This window comes from Gopherus evgoodei, chromosome 7, assembly GCF_007399415.2.
Source record: "Gopherus evgoodei ecotype Sinaloan lineage chromosome 7, rGopEvg1_v1.p, whole genome shotgun sequence".
NCBI classification, from domain to species: domain Eukaryota; kingdom Metazoa; phylum Chordata; order Testudines; family Testudinidae; genus Gopherus; species Gopherus evgoodei.
Window position 1 is genome coordinate 100758165 of NC_044328.1, and position 18205 is coordinate 100776369.

General features: G+C 48.9%; 1 protein-coding gene across 4 annotated transcripts in view; it reads left to right on the forward strand.

Moving 5' to 3' along the window:
* Nucleotides 1-18205, forward strand: part of PC (pyruvate carboxylase) — a 239134-nt gene that overhangs the window by 71828 nt on the left and 149101 nt on the right. Inside the window, exon 1 of one of the 4 annotated variants that reach the window (XM_030568621.1) lies at nucleotides 10652-10670. The exons of the other annotated variants lie outside the window; for them this stretch is intronic. The gene's annotated coding sequence lies outside the window, so the exon portion shown is untranslated. Of the gene's footprint in view, nucleotides 1-10651; nucleotides 10671-18205 lie in introns of those variants that run through there. 4 annotated transcript variants of the gene reach the window in all.

Here is an 18205-nt window from a genome sequence, read left to right on the forward strand (position 1 = left end):
CTATGGGCATTGCAGGGGCCCAGAAGTTGAGGGACCGTGCACTTGAGTGTAACGCAGGGGGGTGTACAGACAGATTTGGAGGCAGGGGCGGCTCCAGGCCCCAGCATGCCATGCTGTGGGGGGTGGGTGCTCTGCCAGCCACTGGGGAGGTGGCAGGCAGGCAGCCTTCGGTGGCATGCCTGCGGAGGGTCCTCTGGCCCTGCGGCTTTGCTGGACCTCCCTCAGTCCACCGGAGCCACGGGACTGGCGACCGGCAAAGCGCCCCCTGTGGCATGACGCTGTGCTTGGGGTGGCGAAATGTCTAGAGCCGCCACTGTTTGGAGGGCCCTGTGCCCCAGAGATCTGAGGAGAACTATCTCCATCGATCAGAGGGGTTAGTCTGGATCTGTAAAAGCAGCAAAGAGTCCTGTGGCACCTTATAGACTCACAGATGTATTGGACCATGAGCTTTTGTGGGTAAATACCCACTTCATCGGATGCATTCACCCATGTAAGCTCACGCTCCAATACCTCTGTTAGTCTATAAGGTGCCACAGAACTCTCTTTGCTGCTGTCTCCACAGAGTTAGCCACAGCTTATCTCTGCTCTGCCCCCCAGGACTCAGGGAGTCTAAGGTCTGAGGTGCACAAGTTGCTAGCCTGCAGAGGGAAGAGGGGCCTTGCGAAGCCTGGAGTGGGAGCGCTCCTGCTGCCAGCAGCCAGTAGTTTGGGGCGAGTTTGTCCCGATGGGCACAGACAGGGCTCCCTCGCACTATGAGCAGACAGTAGTGATTCACTCTGTACCCCTTGAGTAGCCCTGCAAGTGTCACAGCTCTTCAGGGGAACAGAGAACTGATCTTACCAGCAGAGACTGAATCTCAGAGAGGGAAAAGGGCTGTTGAAGTTAACGGACGATGTTGGCACAAGAACAAATGAGGATAAACTGGCCAGGAATCAATTGAGGATCCAGCTGAGGAGGAGGGGGAGGTTTTGGAACAGCTTCCCCATAAGACCAGTGGGGAGCAAACACTAGTCAGAAGACAGAGCTGGACACGCTTCTGACTGGGAATCTCAGCTGGGGCTGCCTGCGATAGCAAAGGACTAGGCTGGATTCTCTGTATTATTCTCCATCCTCTTCCTTCTGCATCCTAATCTCTTGCTGGCTTTTTTTGACCACAGCTGTGCCCTGAGCAGAGCTAAGTTGCTTCTAAAAGTTTAATGCTTTCCTTCACTTGTCCTTAGGTTGCTTCTAAAGAGGCTTAATGATTCCATGGTATGGCACGAAATAAATCCGCAACAAACAGTGGGTGCAGGGCCTGGGGCCAGTTTCTGCTGGAAAAACCAGTTATAGCCACATTCTCGTGTAGAGACAGGGTAACATATAGGAACACAGGAAGAAAGCTTCTGGATCATCACAGCCAATGTCGTCATATCAGCCCAGCTCTTTCAGTTTCTTCTGGTAAGATCTGCTTTCCATCACCCTAGGAGCCCTTCTCTGCCATTTGAATTCACCTTCCCTGAACATGGGTGGCCAGAATTGCACACAGTATTTAAATGAGGTCGTACTTACCCCCAGTGCCTTGTCCAGTGGCATTAATACTTCCCTATTTCAGCTGGAAATACCTCACCTGATACAACATTTGCAAAGTGCCCAAGTCCTTTGGTATTCATCTGTCAGACCTCCTGTGTAACACAGGGCAAAGAAACTTGCCCAGTCAGTCCTGCATTGAACTCTGATCTAGTGGTTGATCAACTTATGGTCTCGCAGTGTTGCCAACTCTCATGATAGTGGGCAGTTTTCTAAAAACCCTATCTCTGAGCCATGTGATGTTGTGGGTTCTATTCCTGGCTCTGCCACTGGCTTTAGGCCGGTAATATCACCTCTTTGTGCCCCCATGTCCCTTTCTGTAAAATTAGGATAATAATACTGACCGCCTTTGTAAAGTGCCCTGAGAGTGAGGGTTTATTACAAGGGAGAATCAGGAGTTCTGACACTGGTTGCTTGTTTTGCATTTACAGCTGGGTGAATAAGGGATTTTTGGCTCTGTGGCAATCCAGGAAAGCATTTTCAACAAGTCAAATTTAAAAAAATTCTCAGCATTGAAAAGTGGAGAAAAATTACTTTTGGGTCAGGCAAACCATTTTGTTTAACTTGCAACAAAACGCTTTGTTTGATTTGGAACATTTTAAAATAGTTTACAACATTTTACAAAATAAAGTTAAAGGAAATTTTGAACCAAAACTGCATTTTGAACTGGAAAATTGAAATGTTTCCTTTTGAAATTGTCGAATCAAAACTTCGGGATTTTGAGGTGGTATTTTTGTTTGTTTGTGGGGTTTTTCCCAATTGAAACAATTTGGGAAAACCACCACGAATTTGCAAAATGTTCCAGTGTTTCCAAATGTGCATTTTTTCGGTGGAAGAAAAATTTCTGCTGAAAACTTTCTCCTAGTTCTCTGTGCCTTGCTAAGGAATTTCCCTGACCGTCCATTCTATGTGATCTAATCTTTATGCAGCTTCTTCTTGTTGATGCTCAGCCGTGGGGAGACATCGCTATCACTGCAACTCATTCTTTGCATGCTGATCACTAGTGTGGCATCTGCCAGACTGTCCTCATAAAGGTAGATGACAATGCCTGAGACACCCACTACGGGCTCCAGATGGCACTGTGGGCTGGCACATTGAAAGCACCGCAAAGCGTGTTCAGAAAATGTGAGAGAGTGAAATGATGAGCTGTTGTGATGGAGGCTGAAAAAATCTTCCAGATGTCTTGTTCCTGAGGAATGCTTTCTGCTTAAAAATCAATGCTTAAAAAAAAAATACCCCCACCCCCATGGTTTTGCCAGCCCCAGGCATTGAAAAAACTCAGGACTGAAACAATCACAAGATTGGAAAGGCTCACGTTTTCTTGCCTTTCTCTGCCAGGGTGAGGGCTAAACATTTGATTATTTTCTGTTGAAACTGAGATTTGCTTGTAATCCCAGGACTCTGGGAGCATGGGATTTAAGGAAGATACCAGACACTTTGAGGCTCATGGTAAAAGTGCAGGAGCCAGCAATATTGCTTCCAGCTGCGAAACTAACCAGGCCTGAAATTGACATGATTTTAAAGGCCCCCCCGCTGACTCAATTCTCTGTGTGGGCCGACTGGTGTGCTTCACGGTTGTTTCTCACTAGTCTTGCATTCTGGTTCTCATGCACTAATACTCCCTAGCTCTTCTTTAGTGCTAGTCACCCTTTATTCTCAAAGCACTACACAGACGAAGCCTGTATCCAGGGCCGGCTTTAGGCCGATTCGCCCGATTCCCTGGAATCGGGCCCTGCACCTAAGAGGGCCCCGTGCTGGCGCCTTTTTAAGTTTTACTCACCCAGTGGTGCCCTGGGGGGTCTTCATGGCATTTTGGCGGCAGGCCCTTCAGTCGCTCCGGGTCTTCAGCGGCATTTCAAGGGCGGGTCCTTGAGTGCTGCCAAAGACCCGGAATGCTGCCGGATGAGGACAAATCGGGCCCCACACTTGCTAAAGCCGGCCCTGCCTGTATTATTATCTCCATTTAACAGGTGGGGAAACTGAGGCATACAGCGGGGAAGTGACTGTCCTAAAGTCACCCAGCAGGTGCGGGGAAGAACCAGGAATAGAACTCAAGTCTCATAGATTGTAAGGGCAGAAGAGACACTGTGTTCATCTAGTCTGAGCTCCTGTATAATGGGCCATCGGCCTGCCCTGACTTAATTCCTGGCTGAACTAGAGAAGATCTTTTAGAAAAACATCCCATCTCCATATAGCCGCTGCCGGTGCTGGAGAGGCCCACCACTGCCCTTGGGAAGTTGTTCTAATGGTTTATTCCTCCCATTGTTAATAATGTGGCCTTAGTTCCCGTCTGAATTTATCCAGCTTCAACTTCCATCTCTTGGCTCTTATTAGACCTTCGGCTGCCAGACTGAAGAGCCGAGTATCACATTTCTGTTCCCCATGTAGGTATTTACAGAGAGAGGCGCCCCTCCAGTGTCCTGTCCGTGAGGCAATAGTGCCTCCTTAGCTCAATGTTCTGCCTGAGGACTCCCCCTCAAGCAGGCTATTAAATAAGATTTGTGTCAGGCTACTGCATGAAGGCCACAGTCAGTCTGATGTGGTACAAAAATATTGTCACCCCATTGCCAAATAGTAACAGACAATGGGCCCTTGCAGGCTGACTTTCCGTTGCAGGGGAAATCAATGAGGTGGCATCTTGGTATGTCCTTCGTGCACGTTACCCATTTACACCACACAGACAAGTACACTTATCTGATTGCAGAGACAGGGGCTTGTAACAAGGGCCTCTGCCCTCTCCTCTTCCTGGGCCCCACTGGCTGCCCCAATAAAGCACAGAGAGGCTTCTTCTGCGGCACCTGTGGCTTTATTTACACATTTCTCCCACCACCAGTGATATACTATATACAGCTTGCAGCCCTTACAATCTCCTCTTCCACCCAGAGTCTGCCCTCAGTTTGGAGACTGACCTTCCCCCTGGCTATTCCCTCCTTCTTCTGGCTGCCAGCCAGCCTTTATAGCCCTTGAACCCTCAGGCCCGCAGGTGCAGCCAGTTCTAAAGGCCAGGCCCCAGGCTCTCCCCAGCCCCAATCTAGTTCCCCTGATTGGGGCTGGCTGAGCAGGGGCTAACTAGGTGCCTTTGCACCAGCGCCCTGCTACAGGGCTGCTTGCCTTAGAAAGGAGACTGAGGTGAGGGGACATGATAGGAGCCTACACTATAATGACTGAGCTAGAGACGGGAGAGCAGGACCCTCTGTTCTCCCTGTCTGATAACACAAGAGAGAGCAAGAGGGGCAGTTGGTGAAATTAAAAAGCAACAGATTCAAAGACAGAGGGAAGGAAATTCCCTGCCCCCCTTCCCAGGCAATGTGGAACAAGCCTGTGGAACTCCTTGGCACAAGAAGTCATTGGGGCAAGATCTTAGCAAGGTCAAAAGGGGATTGGACAATGATCTGGAGAAGGAGAGTAGCCAGAGTTGGGATAGTTGAAGGTAACACAAATTCTGGAAGGGATTTTAAACCTCCTGCTTCAGGGCATAAGCCTCCCTGTAAGTATGAGCTGGTCCCATGCTTTGTAGCTTGGGTCAGTCCTTGCATCCCTCCATTCCCCCTCCCCCCACTGTCTCCTGGGGGCCACCCTCACATCCCCCTCTATTTCAGGGACTCTGCATCTGTGTCCCCCAACCTCCCTCCTGCCAGGGGCTCTGTGTGCCCCCATTACCACTTTCCCCCATAGGGCAGGGACTCTGTGTGCCCTCCATCCTCCCCTCCCCACGCAAGGGGGTCTGTGTGAACCCATACCAGGGTCCCCTGTTCTTGCCCCACGGTGGTGGTGGGGGGTCTGTGTGAACCGTCATTACTCTTCCCAACATCATCCCTTCCCCCTCTAGGCCAGGGGCTCTGTGTGGCCCCCTCCTCCCATAACAGAGTTCCCCAATTTCACCCCCACTTGCCTGTGGTTCTGTCTGCCCCATTCCTCATACCAGAGGCTGTGCACATATGCCCATTCTACCTTCTCTCTGGGTCATTCAGGGTGTCACCAGGTACTCTGTGGGGAGGATCCACTGGTGGGATGGGCTGGTGTTATACCGGAGGCTGCTAATGTGCCATCAACCAGTTGTTTGATCAACGGGCCATTGCAGATGTGCTATAGGCTGTGCTAAAGAGCTGGTAGAGGCTTCATATGTCCTCCATGTTCCTCCTTCATTTCCCCCCAAATCCATAGTGGCTACGGGTGCCTGGAACATTCCCTGAAATGCTGGAGTTGATTGGCTGTGGTGTTGAAAGGTTATCATGTTACAGAGAGAAGGATTAACAGACAGAGACGTGCCATTGAGTGAAAGGCTTTCACAAGCTTGGCCAAGCAGAGACCAGGCTGAGACCCACTTTTGGGGCAGATTATCCCCCATATGCTGTTGTGGGGTTCTTGCACCTTCCTCTGAGGCATCTGGTGCAAGCCACTGACTGAGACAGGATACCCAACCAGATGGACCCCGGCTCAGCTCCAGTCTGGCAATCCCTGTGATCCAATCTAGACAGGAGTTAGATCAGTAACACGTTCATGTGAATGCATCCTCATGCTCGTTTGACAGTGAGTCCCCCCAGGCTGCCCCACAGTACCTCTGCACACTTCACTGTCCAGATTTTGGGAAAAATAAGCTATTTTTTTTTCCTGATCACCTTGAGGCTCACTTTCACACTGGAAAAAAAAATCAGTTATGAAAAAATCCACCTTAAGTGAGCGGCCTGTTGACAGTCCCAATTGTGTGCCGTTTTAGCAGCAACAAATGCACGCTTATTACACCATTAAGCCCAGCTGGCTCCCTCAGCATGGTATTGCACAGCCGGTCCGTCATGAATCTGAGCTGCAACCTCTTCTAACAGAGGTGATTTTTTGGGAGCGCAAGAATTATTAAAATACTATAAAGCCTGGATTTTATTGCCTTGGTTACTGATGTCTTCGGAGGCATTGTAAATTTCAACTCGAAATGGTTGGCAATTTGCATTGGTAATTGGAGCATCTGCTTGTACTCTTGCTAATTTATGTTTGGGGAGCGGGCAGAGGGGGGGAGCTGTGCAGTTAAAACTGCGCACAGGCCACAAAGGGAGACTGTGGGTGGCTGTCATAGATTCATAAAGTTTAAAGCTGTTAGGGTAGATTATCTTGGTCTGATCTGTCTATCACAAGCTATTAAATTTCACCCAGTTATCCCTGTGTTGAGCTCACCAATTGATGGGCTCGTGCTGTAGTGTAAGAGCGTGTATTCGCATAGCTCTTCAGGACAGGGTGTCTGGGTTTTGTAAAGCTGTTGGTTGATGGTGCAGAGCTCTTCTGCTGACTCACTTTGCAGCCAGATCTGGTGGGCAGGGCTGGATTAATGCAAAGGTGCTATAAGCTGCTGACTCAAGCTCTGGCTCCCGGAGTCATGTGTTTGCAGCAGAATCTCAGCTTCTATGTAGTAAAATATGGACAGTTTTTAGCTCTTGTGGTGGGAGGGAAAAGCTGGAAAATGTTACCTAGGTATAAGTCACCTGGCTGAGTCTGCAGAGAGCCAGAGCTGATTGCTCCAACCTGGGAGAGTTGCCCCAAGTATCACTAACACAGCGATGCCTTCCTGAGTCTGTAAAGAACCTGAGCTGATTGCTCTGAGGGTGGGGAGCTGCCCTGAGCACTGCCTGCCTGAATCTGCAGAGATTCCACAAGATTCCCCCAATCACTAGATTCCTCTCCTTGAGGCAAGGGCAGAACCCTGGAGTTCTGACTCCCTGTCCCTGCCTTGCTCTAACCATTAGATTTGTCTCCCGTCTTGAGCTGGGGATAGAACAAAGAGTCTTGACTTCTGGGCCATCCCCTGCTCTAACCACTAGGTCCTATTCCCTTCCTAGAGCTGGGAACAGAACCCATGAGTCCTGGCTCCCGGCCCATTACCCCCTGCTATAGAATTATTTGGAATCCACCAAGAGATTTCAGTAGCTAACTGCATGCAACAAAAGTTGCCATCTTTCTGGCATTTTTAGCGTCTCAGAGCCACTGTTGCTTGTTGCTGTTACCTCCATGCGCAGAGTCCCTGAACCTTTAGAAGAGCCAGCTCCACTTTATCTCTTAGGAGCAGATAATGCTGGCAGGTTTCCCATATTTGCTTTTAGCAAACAGGCGAGAATGCTTTTTCCCTATTGATCCAGGGCTTAGAAAACTCTTTTGTGAAGAGACATTGAAGAGATTGGCATAGCTAGGAAGGATAGAAATAAGAAGGGACATGAGAAAATTATATACAATGAGATTTTCCAAAGGCTTATCACGTGGCCCAGATTTGGGCAGATTTTCCTGGGGCACAGCACAAGATACCTCCCGGAGCCCAAGGCCAGCCCGTGGCCAAATTTCAAGTCCCTGCTCTAAAACATGGAGACATTAGATCTTTTCAAAAAAAAGATGTGCCAGGCCTTTTTTTTTTTTTTTTTTTTTTTAAACATGGGCACAACAACATATTCCCTGACCTCAGTCTTGGAAAGGGCTGAACCAGTTCGGCTGAAACTCTCCCCAAATATGCAGCTTTCCTCTAGGCACTGCCATAACTAATTGCCATGGCACTGCAAAAAACCTCACTACACACAAGCTTTCCGTTAAGCCAGATTACTCCAAAGGGGGATGTGTCTGCAGACAACTTGAGCAGGGTGAGATTCCCCAATCAGCGCTCCTTACTGGAGAAGTGATATCTAAACCGATGGGCCGCTGGGGTCTGGGCAGCGCCTGGTGCAGCGAGGGCTCCGATCTCAGTTGGGGTCTGGGCAGTGCTCAGCACATTGAGGACCCTAATCTCAGTCAGGGTCTGTGAGCTGGGGGCCCTGATCTTGGTCTGGGGCCTGTAGGTGCTACTGTAATATTACCAGTAACCACGCCTCAGTGGAAAAAACTCAGCACACACAAGCCTCCGATGGAGCCAGATTACTCCCAAGGGGTGCATCTTGGCAGGCAGCATGATCAGGGTGATATTTCCCGCTCTGTGCTTTGTGCTGGAGAAGCAAAACATAAATGGATGGGTAAATATTAGCAAGGTCCAAAACCAAGCAAACGAACAACAAACATTAGCAGCCCTTCTTTCTTAATGCACTCAGAGAAGAGCTGTGAAAAGAAGAGAGGATCTGGAAGGTTAGCATCAATATCAGAGGACTGGCCCATTTGTGCCAGCATCTCACATGCGTCCCTGGAAGATGTATGAACCCTGCAGTAGCAGATGGGGGCAAATTATCCCTCCACATTAGAGCTCTTCCTAAAAAATTGAACAGCAAAATCTTTCAGCTGTTGGAAATCCAACAAATCAAACATTCCTGTTATTGGGAAACTGAACAGCAAAATATTGTGGTTATTGGGAAAAAATTAAAAATGAAACTTGGTTATTGGAAGACTGAAAATTTTTAGCTAAAAATTGAAAAAAAAAATTCACTTCCTGAAAACTGATAGTTTTTTTTCCCCCAAGAACCCAAATAATGTCATACACAATGGGTATTTTCTGTGGAGATTTCCATTTTGACGAAAAACCCACTTTCTGTCAGAAAAGCCTTTCTGGAGAAAACATTTTGATCAGCACCATTGGTTGCATCCACACTAAAAACAAAGGAGTTTTCTTCCCATGTTTGCTAAGATGTGGTAATTAAAACTGTGGTCCAGTCCAAGGCAGTCTGTAGCTTTCACACGTGGTAGCAGGTTGTGGTAACCCCTGGGGGAAGGGAAGCTGAGCTTGACCTGCTACCATAGATTAATAGAGTATAAAGCCAGCAGGGACCATTGTGATCATCTAGGTCAGTGGTCCCCAACCTTTTTGTCTGGCAGGCGCCAGACGAAGGACCATCGCGGCGGTCGAGCATTTCAGCAGCATTTCAACGGATGCTCGACCGCCGGACAGGACGTGGGCGCATTTAGATGCCCTTGCGGACGCCATGGCGCCCGTGGGCACCGCGTTGGGGACCCCTGATATAGGTGACCTGTAGAACACAGGCCATAAAACTGCCCTGAATTAATTCCTGTTTGAGCGAGAGCAGCTATTTCAGAAAAGCATCTCATCTTGATTTAAAAATTGCCAGTGACCCAGGCCTGGTCTTCACTACAGAATTAGGTCGATGTAATGCAACTTCCCTCGACTTAGCTCTGTAAGCGTCTACACTACAGTGTTGCTCCTGCCAATGTAAGTCGCCCACAACATTGACCTAATAACTGCACACAAGAGAGAGGCATAGAGCTTAGGTCAGTGTAGTTAGGTCGACGCAGTGTCAGCGTAGAGACTGAGTTGACTGTTCTGGCTGTCAGGCCCTGGGGGCTTACAGCCTGGAGCCCCACTCCCAAGTGCTGACAATGGGGCCTGGGTGGCAGGGCTCTGGGCTGTCGGGGCCCCACACCGACAGTTCAATCAGTGCAAACCCTCCAGATGAGAACGTGCGCGGCCAACAGAAGGATCATAGTGTGAATATTAAAAATCAATGTAATTATTGCGGTGGCTGTATGTTAACTTACTTAATTTTGTAGTGTAGACGTGCCCGGAGAGTCCAGAAGTTGTTCCAGTGATTTATTCCTTGCACTGTTATAAATTGGCACCTCGTTTCCAGTTTGAATTTATCTTGCTTTAACCTCCAGCCACTGGATCTTGTTAGATCTTTGTCTGCTAGATTGAAGAGCCGATTATCAAATTTCTGTTCTGTGTGTGGGTGCTTACAGATTGGGACCAAGTCACACCATGTGCGAAAACTAAAAACTACCTTGTCCATGCTGGATTTTCCCTAGGTATTAGTTGCTACATGGTAAGAACACACCATTTTCAGGTTGGTGGGTTGGATTTTTTTCTTTTAAGACAAGTCCTCAGATATTGCATTTGCTGTTTAATTACAATTCCACTTCTGATCAGATCAGGGAGCAATTAACAAGCTGAGGCCATCTCCGTTTGTCGGCTTGACTCTGTTTCAAGCGATCTTCTCCTGACACTGGCATGTCTCTCTTTCATCGCTCAGCACGGGTGTTCTTGCAGAGAAAGTAGGTCACGAGTCTTGTCTAGTGCAGCTCCGCAGGGAGGAGAAGGGGCAGAGTTTTCGTGCTGCCGGCTGCGTGTCGAGTGGTGTGTTGTACACTCAGAATGGATTTCACGTCCCGCTGGAAAGGTGTCGAGTACAAGGGCTAAGGTGGGAAAAAGGCTCAGTGCTGTTACTTGTGTCACTAACAAGGGCCATAGCTGAGAGCAGAGCAAGATCCTCTTGGATACTGCTGGCCCACGGCATTGGAAGAAGCAGTGTTATCTAGTAGACTAAGGCCTTGGGTTGAGAGTCAGGATACCTGGATTCTATCCCAGCTCATCTGCTGACCTTGGGCACTTCCCTTCACCTTTCCGTGCCTCAGTTTCCCCAATCAATCCTTCCTTTGTCTGTCTTTTCCTTTAGACTGTGAACTCTTTGAGGCAGGGACTGCTTCTCACTGAATGTCTCTGCTGTGCACATCTGGGCCTCCAATTTCAATTTGGGGTATGTGCAGCACCCAGCCAGCCGGGGCCCTGATCTTGGTTGGAATCTGTGCAGCTTCCAGCCCAGTGTGTGTCCTGATGCCGCTTGGAGTTGGTGCAGCACCTGGTCTGACAGGGGCCCCAATCTCTGTAGCTGCTGCTGTAATGCAAACAATTAAAATATTTGATGTACAACTTGATGCACCTTAAACGGGCAAGTTTTTCTTATAATGCTGACCACTATAGAGGCCTAGCCAAGATCCCCATTGTAACAGGTGCTGCACAGACACAAATACATTCTCTACTTCAAGCAGATTACAATCAAAAGAGACAAAGGGTGGTAGGGGAAACTGAGGCACAGAGAGGCAAAGGAACTTGCCCAGGATCACATATTAACAGAGCCAGGAATAGAACTCAGGAGCCTTGACTCTTAGCCTGTCATGCTCTAACCACTATACACTACTCCCCTCCCAAGCTGGGAATTGTGGTATGAAGGGCTGTGCCTTTAAGGATTGAACTTCCAAGACAGATTCTGGGCGAGCACTGTGAAGCTCTTGCTATGCACAGCCAGCTGAAACCAGACACAGAATAAAGCAGTTTTCTTGTAAGCTCCTGAAGCACTGAGCAATCGCTGAATGCCACAGGAATAGAACCCAGGAGTCCTGACTCCCATCTGCCCACTCCAATCCACTAGATCCCTGCTTCTCTCCCAGAGCTGGGAACAGAACTCAGGGGTCCTGACTGCCAGCCCCTAGCCACTTGACCCCACCGATATGAAGTCCCAATCTGTCTACTCCCAAACTGTCCCTTGCTGGCCTTAAGATGTGATTTTATTATTATTATTATTATTATTATTGTTATTATTTTATTTTTTTTGGTTAGGTCCCAATCTGTGTGATGACCAAGACTGCGCCTTCTTAGTGTTTTCTATTCCTCTGTCTTTCCTTACTGTCCAGTGAAGCTTTATTTATTCCTGTTGTAAACACGTATGATGGAAAACAGCAGCTGCACAACACGGGGATTGAGCTTTCTGCAGGAAGGCTTCATGCAGCCGTGTCCCGAGTGTGAGATTTAACCATGCGACATTAGCATCACGTCTTGGCATTCGATACCTGATTCACTCATTCCCACTGGTTCTCAGTTCTGTCCACATGGCCTACCCCCTGTAGGAATCTCCCCTCTGAATGGGTAGCACCTTTTAGACACTGGTGGATACAGCAAATGGGATGAGAAGGAAGAGCTGAATATTTCCCTTTGATGAGGGCTTGAGTATTCAGCTTGCTATCTGCATGTCAGCATCTGATTTTGCAGGGAAATGTTCCCGGTGTATTTATCTTACCGACATGTTGCGAGCTGGCTCAGAACAATAGCAGGTGGGTTTGGTTCAATGAGGTTATGAGTGCTGTTTGTTATTTATAAACCGCTAGTGCTGAGAGATGCCAATCAGGATTGGGATTCCATAGTGCTAGGAGATGTACAGACAGACATTGGCAGGCAGTCTCTTGATTACTAGGTGAATTAAAGTAGTATCTAAAGACCTCAGCTGAGATTGGGGCCCCACTGTGCCAGGTGCGGCACAGATCCTGACCGAAATTGGGGCTCCCATCATGCCGAGTGCTGTGCAGATGCTTAGTGAGAGACAGCTGTCCTGGAGAGCTTATAGTCTAAAAAGGAGAGAGAAAGAAAGGACTGTGTGGTGGGATGAGAGGTAGACACTGAGGCACAGGATAGATGAAGTGACTTGGCCAAGATCCCACAGAGAGTCTGTGGCAGAGCCGGAACCTGAACCAAGATCCCCTGAATCTGAGGTCTTAACCACAAGGCAGCCCACCACTGCTGTAACCCACTACACTCCTCCAACCCTTCCGGAAGTTAGACTAGAACTCAGGTGTCTCACCCCCACCCTTAGAACCCCTTTCTTCCTATAACTGGGAATAGAACCCAGGCATCCTGGCTCCCAACCCGCTGCTCCACCCACTGGACCCCACTCCACTCTCAGAGCTGAGGATGGAAACCAGGAGTCCTGCCTTACTCCCAGACCACTGCCCTACCCACTAGCCTACACCACCTCTCCCTAAGTGCATCTGTTCACTTCCGAGAACACCCATCCCTGGGGCTTTAGGCCTCCAGGCAGGCTCATGAGGGGGCGATGAACTGGACCTTCCACACTCTGACTCCTACCCACCCTCCAGGCGAGTGTGTTTATTTGTTGAGCAATCGCTGTCAAAGTGCAGGCGGCTTTTCCAGCCCACCAGCCTGGCATCACTCCAGGGGGGCTATCACAGCTTGTGTATAAAGACACAGGTGATCAGGGACATCCAGCCACGGCAGGCGCTGCCTTGACGTCTCTTCCTCCTCAGAGCGAATCTCACAGTAGGTACATTTCCTGGTTCTGATACAGGGGAAGAGCAGCCTGGCTATGCCCTGACTCCTGGCCTCTTGGCTAATTGAACAGTTACCTGTGGGACGCACAGCAGGGAGAAGGACCAGTAAGGTCAGTGGGTAGGACACCAGGGTGCCTGGGTTCTAGCCCTGGTTTAGGGAGGTGGAGCGTGAGCTGGGGGTTAGAGGAAGACTCAACACTCCTGGGTTCCCCTCCTAGCTCTGGAAGGGGAATGGGGTCTGGTGGGGTAAAACAGGAGGGTTGGGGGTCAGGAGTCCTTGAGTCTGTTCCTTACCTGTTGTATGTCTGTGAAATCCCTTCCGCTCTCCAATTTCCCTCCTCCTGAGAGTGGGGATTCATAAGTGCTTTGGGTGATGGGCACTGTATTCCCACTGGCCTGGGAATCAGGATGCCTGGGTTGGGTTCTATGCCTGGCTTGGGAAGGAGGGGAATGAGGGCTGGACATTTAGATTCTGTTTCCAGCTCTGCTCCTCACCTGTTATGTGACCTTAAGCAAATCACTTCCTTTCTCTGTGCCTCAGTTTCCTCCCCTCCCCTGTAGCTATTTAGGAATAGCTTGTGAACCATCTAGTGGTGCTCACTGTGTTACATTGTTTAAAAGCTGCTGAAGGCAACCAAAGCACTAATGTACCTGGCATGTTTGTGGGGTGAGCAATCTTGGTTATTTGGGAGCCAGCTCTGCTCTGGGTTTCTTCGTATTGCTGTTACCTAAAGAGCAAAAAGGCACAACACACTCTTCCTCTATGTAGCCTTTGAGCTCCTCGAGGCAGTGATTATCTCTCACTTGTGGTCTGTGCAGTGCCCGGCACAATGGGGGCCCCGATCTCGGTCAGGGTCTGTGCAGTGCCTAGCACAGTAAGGGCCCCAATCTCGGCTGGTGCCTGTGCAGCGCTCGGCACAGCGAGGGCTCCGGGACTGTGCAACGTGCAGTGTTGTAGTCTAGACACTTGCAACACCAATGGAAGTGGTTATTGCTGTAGTAAATGCACCTCCCAGAGAGGCGGTAGCTAGGTGAACAGCAGAATTCATAGAGGTTAAGGCCAGAAGGGACCACTTTTGCACCCCTGAGTGACAGAGCCAGGTCAGCCTAGGCTTTAGGTGTAGACCAATCCTTAGAGATATAACACAAACCTGAGGTGGGCCAGCAGCGGAATATTAAGTCAGAAGAGGACGGTGTCATCACTTCTGTGTATAGATTCATAGATCCAAGGCCAGATGGGACCTCTGTGACCAGGTAGTCTGACCGCCTGTATAACAGGTCACAGGACTGCCCTAACTAATTCCTAGAGCATCTCTCTTAGAAAAACATACAGTCCTGATTTTAAAATGCCCAGTGATGGGGAACTCACTACAGCCCCTGAAAAATTGTTAATTCCCCTCACTGTTAAAATTTGTCCCTTATTTCCAGTCTGAATTTGTCTAGCTCCAGCTTCCAGCCTTTGGGAGTTGTTAGCTCTTTGGTTGCTGGACTGAAGAGCCTATTATCAAATTTCTGTCCCTCATGTAGGTACCGTACTTATAGACTGGGATCAAATCACCCCTCAGTCTTCGGTTTGCTCAGATGACTAGATCAAGCTCTTGGAGTCTGTCACTCTCTGGCATGTTTTTCAGTATAGCAGTGGTGAGATCTTTACAGGAAACCTGTGTCCTTTTCTGGTGTCTGCACTTTGAGCCATAGAAGAGGGTTCAGAAAAGAGCTACAAGAATGATCCAAGCTCTGGAAAACCTGCCTTATAGTGAGAAACTTAAGGAGCTCAATGTAGTTAGTTTATCCAAGAGAAGGTTAAGAGATGACTGAAGCCCAGTCTATAAGTACCGACAGGGGAAGGAGATTTCAGAGAGCAGGGCTCTTTCAGCCAACAGAAAACGGCAGGTTGAGATCCAGTAGTTGGATGCTGAAGCTGGACAAATTCACACTGGAAATAAAGTGAAAATTCTTAACATGGAGGGAGATTAACCACTGGAAGAGCTGAACCAGGGATGTGATAGATTTTCCATCCCTTGGGGATCTATAAATCAAGGTTTGACGTCTTTTTGGAAGATACGCTGTAGCTCAAACAGAACATATGGGCTTGATACAGGAATGGCTAGGTGAGGTTCTCTGGCCTGTGTTATACAGGAAGTCAGAACAGCTGATTGTAATGGTCCCTTCCGGCCTGAAAATCTATGCATCTCTTTTGGTGCTGCGTTTTGCATAGATGAGCTGTTAGTTAAATTGGAAATGGGACCTGGCTTTGCTGCCACTAGACTGATTTAACACCTACCAATTGGAAATGGGAGCAAATTGTGTAGCTGGGGAAGCAAAGAGCCATCGGTGGGAACGATTTCTGTTCACATGCACCTCAATAGAGGTTGGTAGTGGTGGTGATTTTGGGCCTGGACGAGACTCAACGGCAGCATGGAAAGAAGACGCATAGAGCAGGCAATCAGCCAGCTGGGACCAGGGCGCCCCTTTGTCAGGTGTTGCACAGACACGCAGTGAGAGAGAGGAGAAAGCTCACGATCGAACTAGACAAAAGAGGGCAGGGGAAACAGAGACATAGAGAGCAGGGAAGGATTGTACCCAAGACCAGTGGCAGAGCCAGGGTAAACCCAGGCCTCCTATATCACAGCACAGTGCTCTATGTAGTGCACCATGCATTGCTCTGAATGACTTTCCCTTGTGGTGGAATGTAATTTTGCTTCTTGCTTGTGTGTGGAGGTTAACACTCCATACCCAATTACCCTGCAGTCTGTTTCCCCATAACGTCCTTCATGGGAAATGTCAGTGCATTTCCAGCCAGCTGCTAGCGAGCTAAAGGGAGCCTTTGATCTGATAATTGTATACCAACCCAGCATTTGGCTCAAAGTTCTGTTTACCTGCCTTTTATTTGCGTTCCTTCACTCCGCTCCATGCTGCTCTTCTGCTCAGTTTTCGATGATCTTCGTCCCTCCAAAGTTGCGGCCACGCTAGGAAAAAAGGGTGCAGAATTTCACCAGGTGGCAAAATCCTAATGTGAAAAACTCAGGCCAGTCAAACGTTTTCTGTCAAAACGATTTTTGATGAAAAATTGGGGTTTTGACCAAAGAAAATTTCAGCTGTTTGTCAAAACCCACAATACCCAAAAATGAAATAGTTGAATTTGGAAATGCTACTGCAGTGCCTTATGGGAGTTGTAGTTTAAATGCCTCATGACCCATTCTCCTCTATGGGCTGGACTGCCCAGCCAGACTACATCTTTTATGAGACACTACTGCTAGGGGCTCCGATGAGGCACCACCTCCCCACTCCAAGAGGGGAGATCATGGTACTTTGTGGGAGATACAGTTCGACCAGTGAGCCTGGCTAACAGAAGAATGGGAGCGTGAGGCATCCAAACTACAGCTCCCATGAGGCACCGGTCTGTGGCAGCTCAGCAAGAGGGGAGCCCATCATTGTAAATGTAGTCTGGTCAAGGATCCCATCCTGTATTGAAAGGGAGCCTTAGGCACCCAAAAAACAATTCCCATGAGGCACAAAACATTAAATCATTTAGTTTTGATTGGAAATATCAAGGTTTTCCATGTTAGTTTTTCCCATTTGAAACTTCTGGAAAATTATTGATATTCTGACATTTGTTTAGATTCAAAACAAAATTCCAAAATGTCCATGAAAGGGAAAATCAGTTTTTCACACAGGTCTGGTTAATGTGATCAATGCTATGGATGGGCTAGGAATTGTGCACATGTGGTCATTTTGGTAGCCGTAGCCACATTTCTACCTTCCATAATGACTCACTCATTTAATCTCGTCCATCCATTAATTCTTGCCTCCTGTGTCAGTAGCTAGGCATTTCTTTGTAACATCTACAAAACAGTCTGGGCTGTAGCATAAGCCAGTAGTTACAGTGTGTTCTGAGTCTAGTGGACATGACACTAAATTGGAAATGAGGATGCCTGTGTTCTATCCTAGGTTTCCCTGTGATCTTGGGTAAGTCCCTACCTTGCTGTCTGCCTCAGTTTCCCCTCCCACCCTTTGTCTGCTTAGATCATTAGCTCTTTGAGACAGAGACTGTCATTCACCCTCTGTTTGTAGAGTGCCTAACACAGCCAGACCTTGACCTGATTGTATTGTAGGCGTTGTTGCAATTAGGGATGTAAAATGTTAACCAGTTAACTGATAAGCATCAATCTTACTGGTAATGTATTCAGTAAAAGGTAACGGGACCGAGGCTTGGGGCGGGCGTGGGGCTGGCAGCTGGGACCCCGTGTAAAACATTGGGCTTCTGCAGCACCCCCGCACCCCAAGTTCCTGCGCCTAGGTTGTGAACTTGTTAACGGTTAAACGTTTAAATGGTTACTTTTTAAAAACACTGTTTACGTCCCTAGCTGCAATATAATTGTGAATGAATAATAATCCTGCACTCTGCCTGCCCTGCCCCCGCGCCATTCCAGGAAGCGGACAGAACCTGGGGAAGGAGGGGTGCAGGGGTGTGTGTTGCTGTTGCTTCAGGCAACACCCCCAGCAGCTCCCATTGCCCACGGTTCCCTGTTCCCAGCCAATGGGAGATGCTGGGGGTGGTGCCTGAAGCAACAGCAACACACACCCCTGCTCCTCTCCTTCCTCACGTTCCAGCCACTTCCCAGAGCGACACGAAGGGCAGGGCAGACAGGCAGGGAGCCTGCCCTGCTCCCAGTGTGTACCAGGCCAGAGCCTGCCTCCTGAACTCCTCCTGCAGTCGAATCCCTGCCCTGAGCCCCTTGTCACACCCTGGACCCCAGCCCCCTGCCCTGAGCCGCCTGCCGCACCCCTCACCCCTCCTGCACCCCACATCCCAACCCACTGCCCTGAGCCCCCT